The sequence below is a fragment of the Bubalus kerabau genome, chromosome 8, assembly GCF_029407905.1.
Source record: "Bubalus kerabau isolate K-KA32 ecotype Philippines breed swamp buffalo chromosome 8, PCC_UOA_SB_1v2, whole genome shotgun sequence".
NCBI classification, from domain to species: domain Eukaryota; kingdom Metazoa; phylum Chordata; class Mammalia; order Artiodactyla; family Bovidae; genus Bubalus; species Bubalus kerabau.
In genome coordinates, this window is record NC_073631.1 from 115,367,324 (window position 1) to 115,387,345 (window position 20,022).

Genomic DNA, 20,022 nt, shown 5'->3' on the forward strand with positions numbered 1-20,022 from the left:
TAGAAAAATTGTAGAGCCTCAAATGCTATAATTATAGTGTCTTATTCAGCCTTCCGACTACAGCAGCCCCCCAGATTCTCCCCCACCCCTCACTAAAATCGCTTCTTCAAATTATGCTGCTCAGCTCCTGGATGAAGTTTCCTAGTTTAAATTAGACTTATACCATGTATCTGAAGCCCTCTCTGCTTGGTTTTTATTTCTCAGTCTTGGTGGGCCAGCTGCCTTCAACAGATGGGATTTGGCCCCTTAAGAAGGCTGCATCTGTTGTGGTACCTGTTAGCATCATTTCTTCCCACAGCCTGTTGAATCACATACATCCTTGTCTGTGGACTGCTCAAGCCACACTTTAAACCTAAGTGTAATTTTAACTCCAAACACCATGTCTCAGAGAAGCAGATAAAAACAAGTCATTAGAAGTTAGCAACTGTTTCTGATAGGATAATAATTTGAAGGAACAAAAAAAATGGTATAAATATGAAATTTAAGAAAGTTTATGTCAAACTCACAAATGTTGCTGAGCCTCCCCCATCCCACCCCACCCCCAGGGAAGCACAATATTATTAAATCATAGTCAAATAGTCCCAATAACTCAAGGACTCACAGAATGTGTTTTTGCATATCTGACTCTCTGACACAGTTGAACCGCTATGCCTTTAAATCAAAACTTTAAAATCATAAGCATCCTCATTTGACTGCTTTGCAAGATGTAGCATATTAAGTTTATAAATATAATCCAATCCCTTTCTTAATGACTTGCTGTCATCCTACAGTGAACCTTCTTCACTGTACTGCACCGCCGTAACAGCTAGCACACCAGGACAAAAATAAGTCTTGTTCATTTCCATTCAGTACCACAAACATTTGTGTATTTCCCTCTCCAAGCCAGACATGATGCCGAGTTCTAAAAATAGAGTCGATGAAGCCTGGGCCCTACTATATCCAGCGTTGCTCATTCCCACTAAAGGAACACGAGAGCATGTGGGATGTACCATGAATGGCCACAAACAACTGGCCTTGGAAATGAGCAAGAAGCAGATCAGGAGGGAATTTGAACTTGACCCTGCGGTACTTTACCCAGGGGACTAACCTGGTCAGGTTGAGAGTGCAGAATGAACCGAGTGAATGCGAACCTGGAGATGAGACAACTATGGAGAAGTCTGCTCCAGTCCAAACAAGAAATGAGCTGAGGTAGCAACAGATTTCAGAAGGTAGAACCAATAGGATCTGACGCCCATCTTAATGATGGAATAAAGAAGGAATCTAGGATGGTTTCCCAGTCCTTTGCTATGGCAACTAGGTAGATATGCCATCAGCCAAAATGGGAAACTCAGAAAGAAGAGGTTTGAGAGGAGAGGAACTGAGTTTGGCTTTTCTTATTACTATTCTTATTACCTTATTGAAGCATAGTTGATTTACAGTTCAGTCAGTTCAGTTCAGTCGCTCAGTCATGTTTGACTCTTTGCGACCTCACAGACTGCAGCATGCCAGGCCTCCCTGTCCATCAACAACTCCTGGAGTTTACTCAAACTCATGTCCATTGAATCAGTGATGCCATCCTAGCATCTCATCCTCTGTTGTCCCCTTCTCCTCCCGCCTTCAATCTTTCCCAGCATCAGGGTCTTTTCCAATAAGTCAGTTCTTCGCATGAGGTGGCCAAAGTATTGGAGGTTCAGCTTCAGCATCAGTCCTTCCAATGAATATTGAGGACTGATCTCCTTTAGGATGGACTGGTTGGATCTCCTTGCAGTCCAAGGGACTCTCAAGAGTCTTCTCCAACACCACAGTTCAAAAGCATCAATTCTTCAGTGCTCAGCTTTCTTTATGATCCAACTCTCACAGCCATACATGACTACTAGAAAAACCATAGCTTTGACTAGAGGGACCTTTGTTGGCAAAGTAATGTCTCTGCTTTTTAATATGCTGTCTCGGTTGGTCATAGCTTTTCTTCCAAGGAGTAAGCGTCTTTTAATTTCATGGCTGCAGTTGATTTACAAGGACCAGGTATATAGCAAAGTGATGCAGTTTTATATATATATATATGCAAATTCTTTTCTATATGCTTTTTTATTATGTTATTACAAGATATTGAGTACAGTTTTCGGTGCTATACAGTAGGTTCTAGGGTTTTTTTGTTTGTTTTGGTCTTTATATGTGTCTTTATCTGGCTGTGTTGGGTCTTAGTTGCAGCATGCAGGCTCTTGCATGAGACATGTGGGCTTCTCTCTAGTTGTGGTGCACAGGCTTAGTTGCCCTGAGGCACATGGGATCTTAGTTCCCCGGCCAGGGATCAAACCTGCATCCCCTGCATTAGAAGGTGGATTCTTAACCACTGGACTGCCAGGGAAGTCCCAGTAGGTCCTTACTGTTTATCTGTTTTATATAGAGCAGTGCATATCTGTTAATACCAAACTCCCAATTTATTCTTCCCCCTTTTTTCCCTTGGGTCACCATAAGTTTGTTTTCTATGTCTGTAAGTCTGTTTATGTTTTGTAAATAAATTCATTTGTATCTTTTTTTTATTCTGCATATAAATGATATCCTATGATATTTATTTTCCTCTGAGTTGGGTTTTTGGCTGTCCAGTATGCAGGATCTTAGTTCCCAATCAGGAATCAAACCTGTGCCCTCTGCAGTGGAAGCACAGAGTCTTAACCACTGGAGCATCAGGGAATCCCCTGAGTTGGGTTTTTCATTCATTTTTTTGTCAAATATTTATCAGTCACCTGGCACCCAGTAGGCACCAGGCACTGGGTTGGGGCTGTGGACATGATGGTAGGGGAAAGAAGACATGATCCCTGCCCTCTTGGAGCTTAGGAGAGAGGGTTAACTGAGTAATCAGGTAAAGATATTTATAACTTCAAGTGTGACGACTTCAAGCACAGGGAAGAACATGGTGCCACGAGGGACAATTACTGGGGAGTCTCACCTCTCCAGGGAGGTCAGAGCAGCTTCCTGAGGCATCCGAGTTAAAGAGTCGAGACAGAGAGCAGGGATAAGAGTTTGCTAAGTGAGGGAGGCAAGAAGGATGTTCACAGAGGGAACAATGCCCGGGGGCTCTGGGGTGGCAGCGTGGTAGGTATTTTCAAGGAACTCAAAGAAGACAGTGTGACTCAAGCAGGGAGGGCGGGAGATAAAACCAGAAGAGTGGGTAGACGCCAGGCCACAGAAGGCCCTGGAAGCAGGCCTGGTGTTCAGGCAATCTGCTCCAACGTAACACTCTTCTGAAAAGTGTGAAACTGTTAGTCGCTGTCGTGTCTGACTCTTTGAGACCCCATGGACTGTGGCCCACCAGGCTTCTCTGTCCATGGGATTCTCCAGGCATGAATACTGGAGTGGGTTGCCATTCCCTCCTCTAGGGGATCTTCCTGACCCAGGGATCGAACCCAGGTCTCCTACATTTTGTGCAGATTCTAAGTCTGAGTCACCAGAAAAGCCCAACATTCCTCTGGAGCATATAGTAAATAGCTCCTATACTAAACTCCCCTCGTCCCCTCACCCTCTCATCCCCAGTCCAGCTGCCCAGTCCCTCTTCTGGGCTTCCCCATGAGCTAGCAGCCAAGACAGTGATATCTGGCAGAAGAGGGCAAGGAGGGCAGATTTTGAAAGTACCACTCCAAGATGCTGGCGTCTGTTCTGACGGTCGGTACCTGCATAGTGTTGGTTGCTAAATACTTAGTTTTGTTTTGTTTTTTTTTGGATGCGCCCTGTCTTTTAGTTGTAGCATGCAGGATCTTTGATCTATGATTGCGGATGCAGAACCTTTCATTGCTCTTTGCAAACTCTTAGCTGTGCCGTGTGGTATCCAGTTCCCTGACCAGGGATTAAACCGAGGCCACCTGCGTTGGGAGTGCGGAGTTTTAGCCACTGGACCGCCAGGGAAGTCCCTATTTAGACTATTTTGAATACGACACCTGCTTATAGGCCATGTAAGAGGTTAGTGTTTATTCTGAGAATAATGGGATATATTTGAAGATGGTGGCATGATCAGATACATGTTTCGAAAACACCAGTTCAGTTGCAGTGTGAATAACAGATTGAGGAAGTGGCAAAGTGAAACAGAGGGAGCAGTTAGTAGAGTCTTTTTTTTTTTTTAATTGAAGTAGAGTTGATTTACAATGTTATGTAAGTTTCAGGTATACAGCAAAATGATTCAGCTATATGTATTATATATTTAAGATTCTTTTCCCTTACAGGTTATTACAAAATATTAAGGATAGTTCCCTATGCTATACAACAGATCCTTATTATCTATTTTATATCTTAGTATATTAATTAATGTATATTAATTAATATATATTAATCCCAAACCCCTAATTTATCCCTCCTCCCAGTTAATAGAGGGTTTCTCAGGTGGATCAGTGGTAAAGAATCTGCCAGCCAATGCAGGAGACACAGGTTTGATCTCTGGGTTGGGTTGATACTCCGGAAGACAAAATGGCAAACCATTCCAGTATTCTTGCCTGGGAAATTCCTTGGACAGAGGTGCCTGGAAGGCTACAATCTAAGGGGTCACAAAGAGTCAGACACGACTGAAGTGACTAATCATGCATGCATACCAGTTAACAGACTCTTGTTCACCCTGTCATGTGTTAGGGGGGTAAGTGGGGTTGAGATGGAGAGAATCAGGTTCAAGAGATAGAGAAGATATCCCAGTCAAAATCCCAGCAGGCTTTCTTATAGAAATTGACAAACTGATTCTAAAATCTATAAGGAAACATAAAAGGTCTCAGATCACCAGAATGATTTTCGGAAAGAACAAAGTTGAAAGACTTACACTACCTGATTGCAAATCTTTCCGTAAAGGTACATCAATTAATTCAGTGTTATATTGGCAGGAGGATAAACATGGATTTATGAATTGACATGTTTTCTGAATTTCCTTTTCCGGATTGTTCACTGTTAGTATGTTGAAGTACAACTGATTTTTGCACATTGATTTTATATCCTTAAAATTTGTCAACTTCATTTATTAGCTCTAAAGCTTTTTTTTGTGGATTCCTTAGGGTTTCTACATATAACATCATGCCATCCTTGAAGGGAGATAGCTTTACTTCTTTATTTCCAGTTTGGAGGTATTTATTTCTCTTATTGTCTGACTTCTCTTGGCTAAAATTTCCAGTACTGTGTTGAATGGAAGTGGTGAGAGTGGGCATCCTTGTCTTGTTCCTGATTTGGGGAGAAAAGCTTTCAGTCTTTCTCCATTGACTATGTTGTTGTTAATTCACTAAATCATGTCCCACTCTTTGCGACCCCCATGGACTGTAGCCCCTCAGGCTCCTCTGTCCTTAGGATTTCCCAGGCAAGAATACTGGAGTGGGTTGCCATTTCCTTTTTCAGGGGATCTTCCCAACCCAGGTCTCCTGCGGCTCCTGCATTAGCAGGTGGATTCTTTACCACTGAGCCACCAGGGAAACCCCACTGGGTGTGTTAGCTGTGGGCTTTTAATATATGGGCTTTATCCTGTTTATTTCTAGTTTATGAGTTTTTTTTTTTAATCATAAAAGGTACTGGAATTTGTCAAATGCTTTTCCTCATCTTGTGTGTATGGTGTGACGTACAGATGATCATTTTTTTTTCCCTTCATTCTATCACTGTGGTGTACTACACTGATTGATGTTCTTATGTTGACATATTCTGGCATTCCTGGGGTAAATCCCACTGACCAACTGATCTTTGACAAAGGCCCCAAGGCAATTCAGTGGAGATAGGATAATTGTTCAATGAATAGTGCTCACAGAGTTGGACATACTTGTGGAATAAAAAGAAACTTTGACCCTAATCTCACAGCATAATAAAAAAAAATATATGTCAGATTTTCTTCGGGGCAGGAATTGAAGAGTGGCTTAGCTGAGTGGCTGTGGTTCAGGGTCTGTTGTGTGGTTCCAGTCAGGAGGTCAGCTGAGGCTGCAGTCATCTGAAGGCTTGATTGGGGTTGGAGGATGCCCTCAGAGATGGTGAACTCACATGGCTATTGGCAGGAGGCCTCAGTTTCTCACTCAAGGAGATTTCCTTGCAACGTGGCAGCTGCCTCTCCGCAGAGTAAGCTGTCCACGAGAGGGAACAAGGAAGAACACAGCATCTTTCACAACTAGGTCTCGTATCATCACTTCCCAGTTAATCTGTTTATTAGAAGCGAGTCACTGAGTTCAGCACACATTCCGGGGAGAGGAATTTGACCCCACCTCTTAATGGGAGAGGCTTCCTTTGTGGCTCAGCTGGTACTGGATCTGCCTGCAATGAGGGAGACCTGGGTTCGATCCCTGGGTTGGGAAGATTCCCTGGAGAAAGAAAAGGGTACCCACTCCAGTATTCTGGCCTAGAGAATTCCAGGAATGCATAGTCCATGGGGTCGAAAAGAGTCCAACACGACTGAGCGACTTTCACTTTCACTTAATGGGACGAGCACAAAACCTTTATGGACATATATTAAAGCTACCACATGGAATATTACCTTCAGAGATGACTACAGTTCAGAAGTTGCCATCTCTTTGGGTGGAGAGAAGTGAGATATAGCACATAAAATATTGTACAGTTTTACCTATGTGAATAACATGTTTTAAAGAATGACAGCTGATTTCGGTAGAACCCATATCATTGCAGACTTTAAAATTAGACAAAGAAGGAAAACTTTTTGCATCTTATTATTTTCTTTGAGACTATCAGTCAGGATAAAAAACTGATATACTCAGAAAATTCATCTCTCAACCAAGTGCTACTTTCAGATAAGCTTATTGAAAATAACCTTAATATACTTTATGTAATGAGCAGCACCCTAACATACTGATTATCCATTATAGTTGCAATTGAAAATGTTTTAATATTATTCATTACCATATTGAACTCCCTGTGTGTTAAGTGTGTGTATATATATATAAGGTAAAAGTTTTGAGAACTTTAAACCCAGGCTAAAGAAATTCTTGAGAAATCCTTCTTTAGAACAATTTTTTTTGCATTTTTTTATGTCTGTCTAAGTCCCCAGTTTCTATTACTAAAAAGTATTCATTGAGTTCTGATTTGATGTCATGCTTTTCTTGCAATAACTATTCCATACTCAAATGTTTTGGCTAAAAAAATGCACTTAGTTTTATCCCTGTTTTTTCACATGCATATAGCCTCAACCATTTCTTTTCTCTAAACAGCAAGAAATCCTAATTAATGTGAACATAATAATTTTTCTTCTACAGTATTTCCATTATATTTAACATCGTTTTCCCTGTCTCTAAAATACGATCAAGAATCTTTATTTTACCATAGGAGAAAATCTTCAGGATCTAGGACTGAAGGGTTCCTCGACTTGACCTCAAAAGCACCATGCACAAGAGGAAATCGGATCAACTGCATATCATCAACATGAAAACCATTTGCTTTGTGAAAGACAAGAGGATGAAAAGACAAGAAGCCTAGAATTGAATGCAGCAGTAATACAGACCATAAGAATCTGTGCTTACCTTAGAGGTCCAAACAAAATACTATGAGAATACAAAGGACAACGAGATTGATTTCAGCCAAGGAAACCTGGAAAGTGTGATGAAGTGAGAACCAAGCTAGGAATCAAAAGACAAGTCAGTAGGATTGTGACAGATGGACCCAAGAGTGAGAAGAGCATCTAAGATAGAATCAGCAAAAGCCAGAAGGAAGGAAGGGTTTCCCTGGTGGTTCAGTCAGTAAACAATGTGCCTACAATGCAGGAGACCCGGGTTCAATCCCTGGGTCGGGAAGATCCATTGGAGAAGGAAATGGCAATCCAGTCCAGTATTCTTGCCTGGTAAATTCTATGGACAGAGAAGCCTGGTGGGCTACAACGGGGTCGCAAGAGTCAGACACAACTTAGCGACTAAACCATCACCAACCACTACCAGAAGGAAGGAAAGTGCAAAGAATGTTGACACTGTGAGTGGCCCAGTGCAAAGTGGGGAGTGAGCCTGGAAAGGGAGATTGGGGACAAATTATGGAAACCAGTGTAGTGGGGACAGAGCGCTGTTCCCAAATAGCTCACAGCTAGAAAATGCTGGTCCTGGGAAGAGGTGCAGAGAATGCTCACAGGTGTGAGCTCTGGACGTCCAGAAAGATGGGATTGTTTGGCCAGGGGCCATCACGCAAGACGCCCCGTCTGCTCCTGCTGCAGGGGAGCGAGAGGGAGTTACGTGTGACCCCTTCTGTGCGCGCCCCCCTTCTGTCTGCTGTCAGGCCAGGCCTGGGCACCTGAGTCTGCCTTTTCCCCACAGGTGTCTCTTCCTTGCTCCTTCCCATAGTCGTTCTCAGACCAAGGGTGGAGCTGGAGAGGCTCCTTGCAGCAGCTAGTGGGGCTGACCCCACTCAGTGCAAGATAAGAGCCACCCTGTGGCCCAAGTCTGAGCTGTGGCATTGTAGCTGCAGGAGGGGAAAGTAGGTCAATTAGCAAATGGCTTATGAAGTGCTCACTCCAGAAACACAATCACAGTCAATGCTTTATTTTCCCCAACTCTTGATACCCCAGGGTTTCAAAAATCACAATATTTTTGACCATTCGAGTGTGTTTATACCTGCTCTTTACGTCTCCTCGCCTAATTCTATCAGGAAGACTTAAGCGTCTGTGGTTCAAAGTAAATTCTACTCCAGTGCCCATTTCTTCCACGTGGCCTTGCTGGCATGTTCAGAGTATAAATCATTTTGCATGGTCCAGGTAATGTGGTCTAATTTAAAGGCGAGTAAGTCAGCAACCTTAACAACGATAAGGGAACCGGATTGCTGGATATTTGCCTAGTTCCAATCTTTAAGTAAAAGGTCAGGGTGGCTGAAAGGGAGAAAGAAAATATCATTGACAAAAGAATGAGAAAGAGGGACTAGCTTCCCACGCAGGAGGAGGTCTGAAAGCTTCCTTGGGATATTTAGTAGCTGGTTTCCCATCTGTCTTCTGTCTCTTACTCGCCTACCAAGTTCTGGGGAAGCCAGGAGGGCGGGAGGGGCTGTAATTCTTTTTCTCATCTTGGTACTCTGAACTGCTTAAGCTCACAGCAGCAGGCTTGAACGCGGATGGCGTTGATAGAAAAGCCAAACACCCGCCAATAGCCTTGTCGCTGCTGGGGTGGAACAGTGGCTGATGACACTGACTTCAGTTTCTGGGACATTATCAGCAAAAATAAAATGTAACTCTCATTGTACAAAAAAGCGTTTGGTTCCTGAATTTATTCTGCTCTCAAAGCTAGCCAGGAGCTCCTTATCTAGATTCCACGTCTGAATTAAATTTTTTATTTAATTACATACATTTTTTTAAAAAATTAAATTAAAAAATTAGATACATTTTTTTTCAAACAGAGAAATTCTGCAAATTTGAGAGAGCTTACTTCACTTCTCTTCCACAGGAAAAAAATTAATGGAGTGGGAAGTAAAATAATTTGTCACAAAATGGTAGTATATCTTTTTTGATTATTATCTGTTCATTGAGAACTCCAGCCTGCAGTCTCCTTTAATGTTCATTTCTTTTTTATCCCCAAAGTGAATGTTGAGTCATAAAGCAAATGACCTTTCAGACCAAGAAAACCTAGCTCTAAGGTCATTGGAATTTCTTCAATTCTCTGTACACATTCTCAAAATAGTATTGCTCATCTTTAAAAATGTATCATAAACAAATAGTGTTGAAGGGCTATAAAGTTTTTCTTGGCACAAATGTGGTATGACCTGGAAAACACACTTCATCATTCACAGTGAGAATGTCCTCTCCAATTTATGCCAATAAAAACTTGGAATAATCCAAGATATACTTTACATGTATTACATTACATACAAGAATGAAGTGAAGTGAAGTGAAGTCGCTCGGTCGTGTCTGATTCTTTGCGACATACACGAATAGTGGCTCTAAATTGGAAACCCCATTTTTGGCAATTGAAAAAGAAAGTTCAAGGTGAAAGGGAATTTCTCAGAGGACTTCTGGCCAGCATTTATGCAAAAATATCAGGACACAGTAAGAGTAAGAAGAGGCAGAGGAAACTTCATAGAAAAGATGACATGGGATTAGGGGTCCGGAGAATGACTCAGGGAAAAAGCAAAAGGAGGACATTCTCAACAGAGGTCTCTACCAGGAATCCCCACACTTCCTGGGGGGGACCCCCCTGGTTGTCACTGTGGCTGCAACCCAAGGTCCAGGAAGAGATGTGGCTGGAAGGGATATTGGGAAGGGAGGCAGGGGTCACGCTGTGAACATTATCATCGAGTGTCTTTCTAAGGGATGTGAAACCGCTGAGAGTTTTTTGTTGGATAATGACAATAATATGCCAAATGCTTTCTGTGTGTCAGGCATCCAACACCATGAAATGCTACAGCCCACCTTTAAAAACCAGCCTATACAGTGTGCACTGTTCCCATTTTACAGGTGAAGAAGTTGAGGCAGAGGCCGGTGAAATAACTTTTGCAGGGTCCAACAGCCGTTAAGTGGTGGAGTCAACTCAGATCATCTCACTCCAGAGCCCACGCTCTTCTGCTTCTTGAGGCAGTCACTATCGTATTCTGGGGTGGTGGTGGGGAACACAACCCCATGGCTACGTGGAGGATGAATTAGGAGACAGGAGGTAGGAAGACCAGCAGAAGGCCATTGCAGCAGCGCAAATGAAAGCTAATACAGGTCTTCAGTGGATAGGGTTTAATGAACTAGTGGACATGGAGGTGAAAAAGAAGGCAGAATAAATATACCTGAGGGATCGAATTTTATATATATATGTATCTCCTGTTGGTTCCGCTTCTATGTATCTGCATCTTTGGCGTTATCTCCTATTGCTTCTGTTTCTCTGGGGAACCTTGACAAATACAGTCCTGTATCACAAACTTGTGTAAGAATGTCTTCTAGAAGCTCACCCAGTGAGTGTGTGCAGGGCGGGGGGGTGGGGTGGGGAGGAGGGGTGATGGAGTTGAAATTTATATTAGGCAGAGGAAAAGAAAGGTTTCACTGAGGAAATTCCATTTAAGGTAGACCCAGAAGAATGAACTGTACTGGGGTGAGCAGTGATTCTCTCGTCTGTGCTGAGCTCAGTCGTGTCCAACTCTTTGTGACCCCATGGACTGTAGCCCGCCAGGCTCCTCTGTCCATGGGATTTTCCAGGCAAGAATACTGCAGTGGGTTACCATTTATTTCCTCCTCCAGGGGATCTTCCCAAACCAAGGATCAAACCTGCGTCTCTTGTGTCTCCTGCCCGGCAGGTGGATTCCTTACCGCTGTGCTACCTTGAAGTGAGCAGTGATTGGGGAAGAATAACTGATACAGAAAGTGTGATTAGAAGAGGAAACACAGAGGCTGTTCAGGAGTCCAGTTTGGATCTGGCTTGATATGTGTAAGAAACCTGAGAGATGAGTAGGAATAAGTCCATTGAAGCTGAGGTATGGAGGGTGTTTTAATGCTAGGAATGATGTGTTTGTCATTCTTTTTGTAGGATATAGGGAATTATTAAAGACTTTTGAGCAGGAAAGTGGCATCACTGGGTTTCATAGTGTAAACAATCCCCACTAATCCATGAGTTGGGTTTTAACAATTTCTTCAATAGACTATGTACCAGGAACTATGATAAATACTGTACATATAGTAATAAAAAAACACCTTCTCTGTATTCAAGAAGCTTATAACCTATGAGAGTGGGAAATAAAGAAAGGAAAATTATAATGCAATTAGACACTCTTTAGTAAGTAAGTATTAATACATGGTATAAAAGAATCACAAAAAGCAGGCACCTGATCCCCAGGTGGGTGTGGGGCTTGGTTGGCGTGTGTAAGGTCAGACAAATTTTCTTGGAAGAAGAGATTTTAGGGCAATTTTCTGGAATCCAATAATTTCCTCATAGACACAAGGTTGAATCATTAGAAAATGAGTTGCAATTCCATATGGCCCAACCTGATCGAATGTTACCATGGTGTTCAGGTCCCCAAAACTCAAAAGCCTATTTGGTTCATGACTGTCTTACAACAGTTTTTTCTGTCTTATGGGTCCTCAAAACAAGAGGCTTAGGTCTTCTCAACGTGCAAAACCTGGACTTGAACAGATTAGACTTTATATGTCCCTCCATCTCCTTTCCTCAGTCCCTTCTTCTGCTTATGGCTCTTCTCACCAGAACCTCTGACCCCAAGGCCTTCAGCCTGCCCTGAAGCACCATCTTTCCCCAAAACTTAACATGTCCCAAATCTTCCTTTCTGTAGCTGTTACCCTACGCAGGTTAGAAAGGCCATCTGATTGAACTAGTTAGTACTGAAGTGTGAATCACTTTTAAGCCCTGCTACCATCCCAGAGCTCTGTGAGTCTTTAAGAGAGGATACTAGGAATTTTTGGTGGAATTACAGACAATAAAAATAAGGCCTTTGTGTATTTGTTTGTATAGGCCATTTATCAGTCAAGAGTTGAGAAGGTGGGGCTACCCATTCTGTATTCCCCATTCAGACATATTTACTTTGTGACTTTGGTTAAGTAAATTTTTGCTTCCTATTTTTATGGCTAGTTACATTTAATATCATTAAAATATTGTTTGGAATTTGGTGGACTAACATGAGCTATGAATTTTTTCTAATGAATTGAAGCTGAAGATTAAAAACCTACTTCTTCAAAAAGAATTTGACTCATTATCATAAATAGAAGAAAAAAATAGAAGAAATCATGTATTATTTCGTATCTTTCCTGATTGCTTCCTTCGAATGTTAAGCTGGTTGGATTACTCTATTTAGCTATGGGTTATTTTCCTAAGAGAAACTAGTTGTTGTTTTTGTTTTTTTTTTAAGCATGCATAAAGTATATTTTATGATTTGGATTAAATAGGCAAATTTAATTGAAAAATCTGATTACTTAGCTCCTCTTCTTTGAAGTACATGATTTCAAAACAAGTAAGACTTATGTAATATGTCAACAATGCTAATACCACAAGTTTTAAGATCATAACATTTGAAACTTTAACACAGGAAGGAGTAGTCCATTAAATCAGTGGTTCCCAAATTCAGGTCACCAGATTGGCCCTGGATAATCAGATCAGCGGCATCATCATTGGTGGCGGTGCTTTAGTCCTAAGTCGTGTCTGACTCTTGAGACCCCATGGACTGTACCCACCAGGCTCCTCTGTCCATGGGATTTCCCAGACAAGAACACTGGAATGGGTTGCCACTTCCTTCTCTAAGGCATCTTCCCGACCCAGGGATCAAACCTTATCTCCTGCATTGCAAGCGGATTTTTTACCGCTGAGCCACCAGCAGGAAAGTTCATGTTTAAGTTGTTATGTTCATAAGAACTCATATGAGATACTATTATCACCCCCAGTTCACAGGGGACGGCACACAGAGGTTAAGCAACTTGCTCAGAGTTCCTCAGATAATAAGTAGTAAAGCCATGATATAAATAAACTCGGAGTTTCAGATTTCATCCCTTCCCCCTTCCCGCCCAGTTTTGACTCGGTAGGTCTGGAATGGGCCCTGGAATCAGTGTTCAAATCCCCAGGTGATTCTGAGGCTAAGACAGGTTTGGGAACTCTCTCGTTTAATGAATTTAATTTGCTCTGGATGGCTAGTTCCTTACTCACGTCTTAGAAACAATAGCTTATCAGGGTCATCAGGTGACATGGTACCCTTTCAGATTTGATTAGTAAACAGCTATTTTGGACCACTGTCCCCTGTTGTTCAGGCACAATACTGAGGGGCCTGGTGGGAATAACGTCTGACCAAGGACTACCTCCTTTAACTGCGTACATAAAGAGGTCGGCAATTGGAGAGATCACAAAACCCTGTGCAGAATGTGCAAAGTAGGCTTCTACAAAGTAGGCTTCCGAAGCGGATGTGAGCTGGACATGAAAAAGGGAGGGTGATTTGCAGATGAAGGAAAGGATGAGGGACCATTTCTGTTTGTTTCAGGAACAAAGGGAAGGAAACATTCACAAATGGTGATTCAAGGCAGGTATTTGTGGGCCAACAGTAGGTTTAATAGGATGGGATGAAGTTGAGAGTTCCTTTTGGGAAATAGCTAGAAAAAATTTGCAAAAGTAAGTTAGGACAAGATTATGGTCAACTTTAGGCACGAGGTCAGAGTTTGGACTGAACCCTATAAACAGTGGGGAGCCACTGAAAAGTTTGAAAGTATAAAGATTCACTGATGAAGGAATCAGTTTGGAATGAACCAATGGGGCTCAGTCACTGTGCAGGTTGGAAGGACACAGCAGAGATGAGAACCAGGAAAACCATTCAGAAGGTTAAACGAACGATACAGGTGTGGGGAAACATCGTAGTAAAGGAATGGATCGACTCGCACTTGGGAGTCACTGTGTCAGGTTACGCCACCGATTAAGCTGTGATTCGGGGCAAACTGCCTACTATTGGAGTCTTAAGTTTTTCTTTGGAAAGTGAGTGTGATGATGATACTGTGTGTCCCCAGACTGAGCCAAATAGACAAAAGATTTCTTTAGGATGGTGACTAGCTCTGGGATGCAAGGTTCACAGGTCAGTATACCGTTTTCAGGACTGTATGACTTTGAAACCATGGGGTTGCAGAGTTGGACACAAATGAGCAACTGAACTGAACTGATGACTTAGAAAATGTCAGCATTACCAACAACCAAATAGGGCTGTACAGAAGACAAGGAAAGAAAGGGACTAACACTGTTTCAGGAAGTATGCTGTGATTATGAAGGAATTACTCTTCACAACCTAATGAGGTAAGTATTTTAATCCCCATAGAAGTTGGCTTAACCAAGACACAAGATGGTGGTTTGAGTTTGAATATAAACTGAGGTCTGCTTAAATTTAAAATGTGGGCTTTTTGAACTTCATCATATTGTTTTAGGTTTGCAAAGTTATATTTTATCCTAGGTTTTGATCTAATATTCTAGTCAGACTATTTTGGATTTTGATTCTAACATCTATAAGTTAATTGCCCCTCCAAATGCTGGGTCATCTGACAGGAGGACAACATCAGTTTTGCTGAGATCGGGGAGAAGATGGACAAGTTCTGGAGTGGAAAGAGAATAAATGGTTAGGTAGGAGGCAAGGTTACCTGTGCAGAGCAGAAGTGGTACAGATGCAACCTGGTTATGAAGTGGACATAAAAGTCAATGGTGTAGCCTTAGAGCTAAGAATAATAGTGCAGATGAGTGGAGAATAAAGGCTGGAAGAAATTAAGAACCAGGAACTGAGGCAATGAGAAGTGGAGAGGAAAGTAGAGATGAACTAAACCTCCCATTAAGGAAAAACAGACATTGGAAGAAACAAACAGCAAAGGGAAAGTTGACCCACTCAGCTCCGTGTTAGCTGTGGGGAGTCACAGACAGGACGACCATATTGGATAATGAGATGGGAGAGGACAGATTAGAGAAACAGGAGATGAGCTAACCTGTCCTCTGAGGAAAGCACACAGAAGTGAGGGTCTCAGAGAAACCATATATGTGCAGTCTCCCATATATGTGTACATATATATACAAGCCTTCCATTTTTACCTTCAATTCTCCCATGTGCCCATGAGAAAGTTAAATACATCTAAGCTTCTTTTGAATATTCAGAAGTATAGGATATTTGTTGCTGTTCAATCGCTCAGTCCTGTCCATCTCTTTGCAGCCGCATGGACTGCAGCACACCAGGCTTCTCTGTCCTTCACCATCTCCCAGAGTCTGCTCCAACTCATGTCCATTGAGGATATAAAGCACGAATTTAAAAATCCTTAAATAGGCTGAGAGATCACATACTCTGGTGACAGGTACAGACAAATGCTATACTTTCAAAGATAAAGAGTTGTTGACAAAAGGCCACATTTCAATAGGAGGAACCGCATATACAAATATGTCTTAGATACTTCTAAGAGGCACCCATATTCCTCAGGAAACAGTGAGGGCTGTGGGAATAGCCCTAGGCTCTGGGCCTAACATTTCCACTCCAAGGTGATACTTAATGTTTTAGTTTTGGAGCAAAACAGGAAGTTACACTCTTCAAGTCTTTGGCCCAGATAACCTGAGATCCTTCCATGCTGAATTGTTCATGGACCATGGGATTAGAGCAGAAGCCCCTCCAAGTCCAAGCTTGCTCACCTGTGTCCCCATAGGAAGCCAGGTGGCCATTTGCACCGCCCAAATTTGTATTTCAGGTACCCACTTGTGAGTTAATTTCAGATGAATGTGACGAACAACTCCGCAGCGCTGGTGAAAACAGTCCTATTCAATAGTCATACCTCATCCCATCCATATATGTAAGACCTTCAATTTCATTCTTCATTTATCTTTACAGAGATTAATGGTAAAGTGTCTGTCGACGTCTGTTCAAAAAAGAGTGGGTTAAAGAGTTTGAAGAGGTAAGCTAATTTGGTTTGATCTCCGAACCGATTTTAGAGAGACAGAGAGGCGCCGAGGAGCTGGGACTTTGAGGTGCCGATCCACGAGGCCGCAGGTGTCCTGGGGTTCAGAGAATGGACGAGAACGGACGGCACGTTTCTCTGGAGTCTGCTGCGCCTGCCTTTCAGGGCCACTCGCCCATCTCTGACTTTTTATCAGCCGGTCGGGGTATGGCTTTTGGTTATCCTCCCGGCCGGGGAGGTAGATCCAGGGGGTGTAGTTGTGATCCGTGTCGGTTCAGGGTGTGTGTGCGCGCAGGAGCGGGGGAGGGCGGGCGTGTGAGACCGTCTGCTCCGGGGTGTTTCGGGCCGGTTTCTCCTCAGACTGGGGCCCCGACCTAGGAAGGTGACCACCCCCACCCCCTCCTCGTTCGGCCCAAAGTGGCGGGAAGCCGGGTCCTCAGAGGCGGCCCCCAAGGCCAGGGAGGCTGTAAAACCTGGAGGAGGATCCGGTGCGCCTGTCCGGGGAGGGTGCGGCGTCCATGGCCAGGGCCCCGCGGGGGCTTACAGGTAGAGAGCAGCCCCGCGAGCGGGGCCTCGGCGGCGCGGGGCGGCGGGCGGGGCGGGGAGAACCCGAGGCCGGGGCACGGCGGGCGGGAGCTTTCCGGGCCCCTCCCGCTCCGCGGGGCTGGTGGGGAGATGGCGGCGACCGTTTCCCGGCTCCCCCGCCCCGGACGCCGATGGCGGAGCGTTCCGGCCCTCCCCCACCAGCTTCTCCACCGCGGGAGCCGGAGCCGGTGAGGCCGGGAGGGCGGGGAGCGGCGAAGGGAAGGCGAGAGGGCGGAGGTTGCGTGGTGCAGGCGGCGGCGGCGGCGGCGGCGGGAGGAGGGCCGGCGGGCGGGCCGGGAGGAGGAGGAGGAGGAGGCGGGAGCCGTGTCGCACGCAGCTCCAGGCGGGGCAGCCCCGGCGGCTGAGGGACGCGGCGAGACCTTGGCGGGACGGGGATTTAACCGGGGCCGGGCCCAGCGACCAGGTGGAGACGTCGCCGGAGCCATTTAGGCAGCCGGGAAATGCGGGTGAGTTGTCGGCGGCGCCGGGGCTGAGGGGAGGCGGCGGCGGCGGCGCAGGCCCGACCCGGAGCCGCGGTGTCGCAGTGACTGGGGCCGCGGCGGCCGAGCTGAGGCGCCGGGCGAGAGGCCTGAGGCGCCGAGCCGCGACCGGGCGGAATGGCGGCGGGGGCCGGGGCACTCGTGGGCAGAGGGCGCCGGGGGCGGGAGGGGAGGGAGCGCGCGCGCGCCCGCGCTGGGCCTGGCCCTGAGTCACCCCGGCCGGCTCGGGCCTGGCCGGGCCGCGGCCCCGGACTCGGGCTCGGGGCGGCCCAGGCCCGGACTACGCACTGGGGGTGGGAAAAAAAAAATGCCCGATTCATCGCGCCCGAGGCGGCGGCCTGGTGGCGTCCGCCCCTTTCCCAGCGCACCCGCCTCGGGCCGCGGGGCCGGGCTGGCGAGCGGCCCCCGGGGCAGTCGGGCGCGCGCGCTCACCTCTCCTCAGGCGGCGACCACCACCCCCCCTCAACCACGGGGCGCCCGGACCCGCGCCCCCTTTCCCTCGCCCCCCCTGGGGACCCACCGCTCCCCCGAGCGTCGCTTGCCCCCGACTCGTGCTCTCAAGTAAAGTACTGGGCTCGCGCGCCGGAGGAGCCGCGGAGCCGAGCTCTCTGTGCTTTCCGGTTCCCTGCCCCGCGGCTCCCGGGTTTCCCCGCCCGCATTGTTGCGACTGTGTAGGGCGCTATTATTGGGTAACAGTCGCCCCTTTGCCCGGTTCTCCTCGGGGAGCGGGCCCGGGGCGGTGCGCAGGGATGCGAGTGCGGCGGCCGAACCGGACGGAGCGCCCCCCCCGCCCCCCTCCGCGGCGCCCGCCGAGCGCCCGCGAGTCGGGCCGGGCCTGCGCCGCCGCCTCGGCGCGCCCCCGGCCCTGCACCCGGCGGGAGCGCGCGCTGACCCCGCAGGTAACCCGGGTGCCGGCCGGCCGCGTGCAGGGGTCGCCCCGCGCGCCCCTCCCGGCCCCCGGTGTGCTGGTGGTTCCGGGGAGAAACGCATGGTGAACGTTTCTTGAGCCTAATCCTCCAAAGTTGAGGGTTTTCTCCCTTTAGCTAGCTCTCTGCCAAAAATAGGATCCTCTTTTCGGATTGGATCACTGTCGTTGCTCACAGTTCGCAGCTGGAGTTAGTGGTGGGGGTGCAAATGAGGAATTGCAGTTAAGTGTTTATTTGCTCTGTGTAATTGCTCTTCGCGCAGTGGCATTAAAACAGTCCAAGTTAGTGGAGTCAGGGGTCACGCAGTTTTGGAAATGCACTCATCGGAGTGACAGAAGGGACTGAAATTCACTTTTACTTGAAGCCCCCAGCTTCTAGACCTCAGCATAGCTTTAGCAGTCTGCAAAAGCATGGCCAGGTGTAAGTTTAACGCTTCATTTTGTGGCCACCCTGTCTTACCTGGTTTTCTGAAATCCTACAGCGTTTATGAATTGTGTAGAAAAAATAGGGATCATTGTTTAAGAAAAAAAAATTTATCTAAAAAATTTGGACCTAATGTTCTCTTGATCTAAAAGTGTCCTTGGGTATTGGGGAAAAATTTACTTAAAAGTTCTGTTGCTTTCCCTGGTTAAGTCGAAATAGTTGCAACGCATTTCAAATTCCGAGGCATGCATACAGCATGCAGGAGACTAGCTTGCTTTAACTCTATTATGCCCATTTTTGGAGGTTTCTAGAGAGAGTGCTCATTAAGCTCTAGAGGGTTGGCTGAAATACTCTCTAAAAATATTTAACTTTTTTTGTCATTGGAATCATCTTTTAAAAACTTATTTTAACAAAAGGGAAAAAAAAACCCTTTAGCTGTAGTATTAGGGTTTTTCACCAGTTCATAGTATCCTCTCATCACCAACTCAGTGGACATGAATTTGAGCAAACTCTGGGAGATAGTGAAGGACAGGGAAGCCTGGCATGCTGCAGTCCACGGGGTTGCAAAGAGTCGGACACGACTGAGTGACAAGAGCAGCAACTCTTAGGGCCACTGATTCATGTCCTTGAAGGCAGGCCCCCCTTTCCTACTGTACACCCACCACATGGGTAGCTAACAGCCTGGTGATACCTGGTAATGTCCTGCAGTTTCCTTAGATGTTACAGCTCTTGTTGATTCATAGCTCTAATGTACATATATTATGGATATGTTGACTCCTTTGTCTCTTACTGATTATTATGCTCTAGAGATAATTAGCTTAGTCTGGGTTGTCAATGCAGCCTTACTTCCCATACTTTACAGACTGAATTCTTGAAGGCAGGACATATTCTTTATTTTTTGCATCCACAGAGGAGCATAGAACTTGGTCAGGGGTACTTCATTTGCTTTTTGAATGAAGAAATCTGGAATAATTCTGATTTACACCCAGTGTCTGAACACCTCAGATTTTGGCTACAGAAGCAGTCACCGCACTAATGTAGAGTGTGAGCTTTTTTAATAAATTGTTCCTACCGCATCCCCGGGAACTAACACAGAGCTTGACGGAAAAATGCTTAGGCTTTCTTCGGCTCTGAAAGATCAGAAGGGTGCCAAGAAAGCAACTTGTGAAACTTCAATTTCCTTCTTTTTCCTCAAAACTAGTTTTAAGTACAGATGTTTAAAATTTGTGTGTGTGTGTGTGTGTGTGTGTGTGTGTTTAAACAAGATTGAGGTCTTTGCCTCAGGTTAAATGTTGCCACCTTAGCTTTGAGGTGAAATCCT

General features: G+C 45.5%; 1 protein-coding gene across 5 annotated transcripts in view; it reads left to right on the forward strand.

Moving 5' to 3' along the window:
• Positions 1 to 20,022, forward strand: part of CUL1 (cullin 1) — a 182,431-nt gene that overhangs the window by 76,449 nt on the left and 85,960 nt on the right. Inside the window, exon 1 of one of the 5 annotated variants that reach the window (XM_055591219.1) lies at positions 16,449 to 16,472. The exons of 1 other annotated variant lie outside the window; for it this stretch is intronic. The gene's annotated coding sequence lies outside the window, so the exon portion shown is untranslated. Of the gene's footprint in view, positions 1 to 16,448; positions 16,473 to 16,674; positions 16,814 to 16,904; positions 17,041 to 17,153; positions 17,320 to 20,022 lie in introns of those variants that run through there. 3 more of the 5 variants (XM_055591218.1, XM_055591216.1, XM_055591214.1) reach the window with 3 other exon arrangements.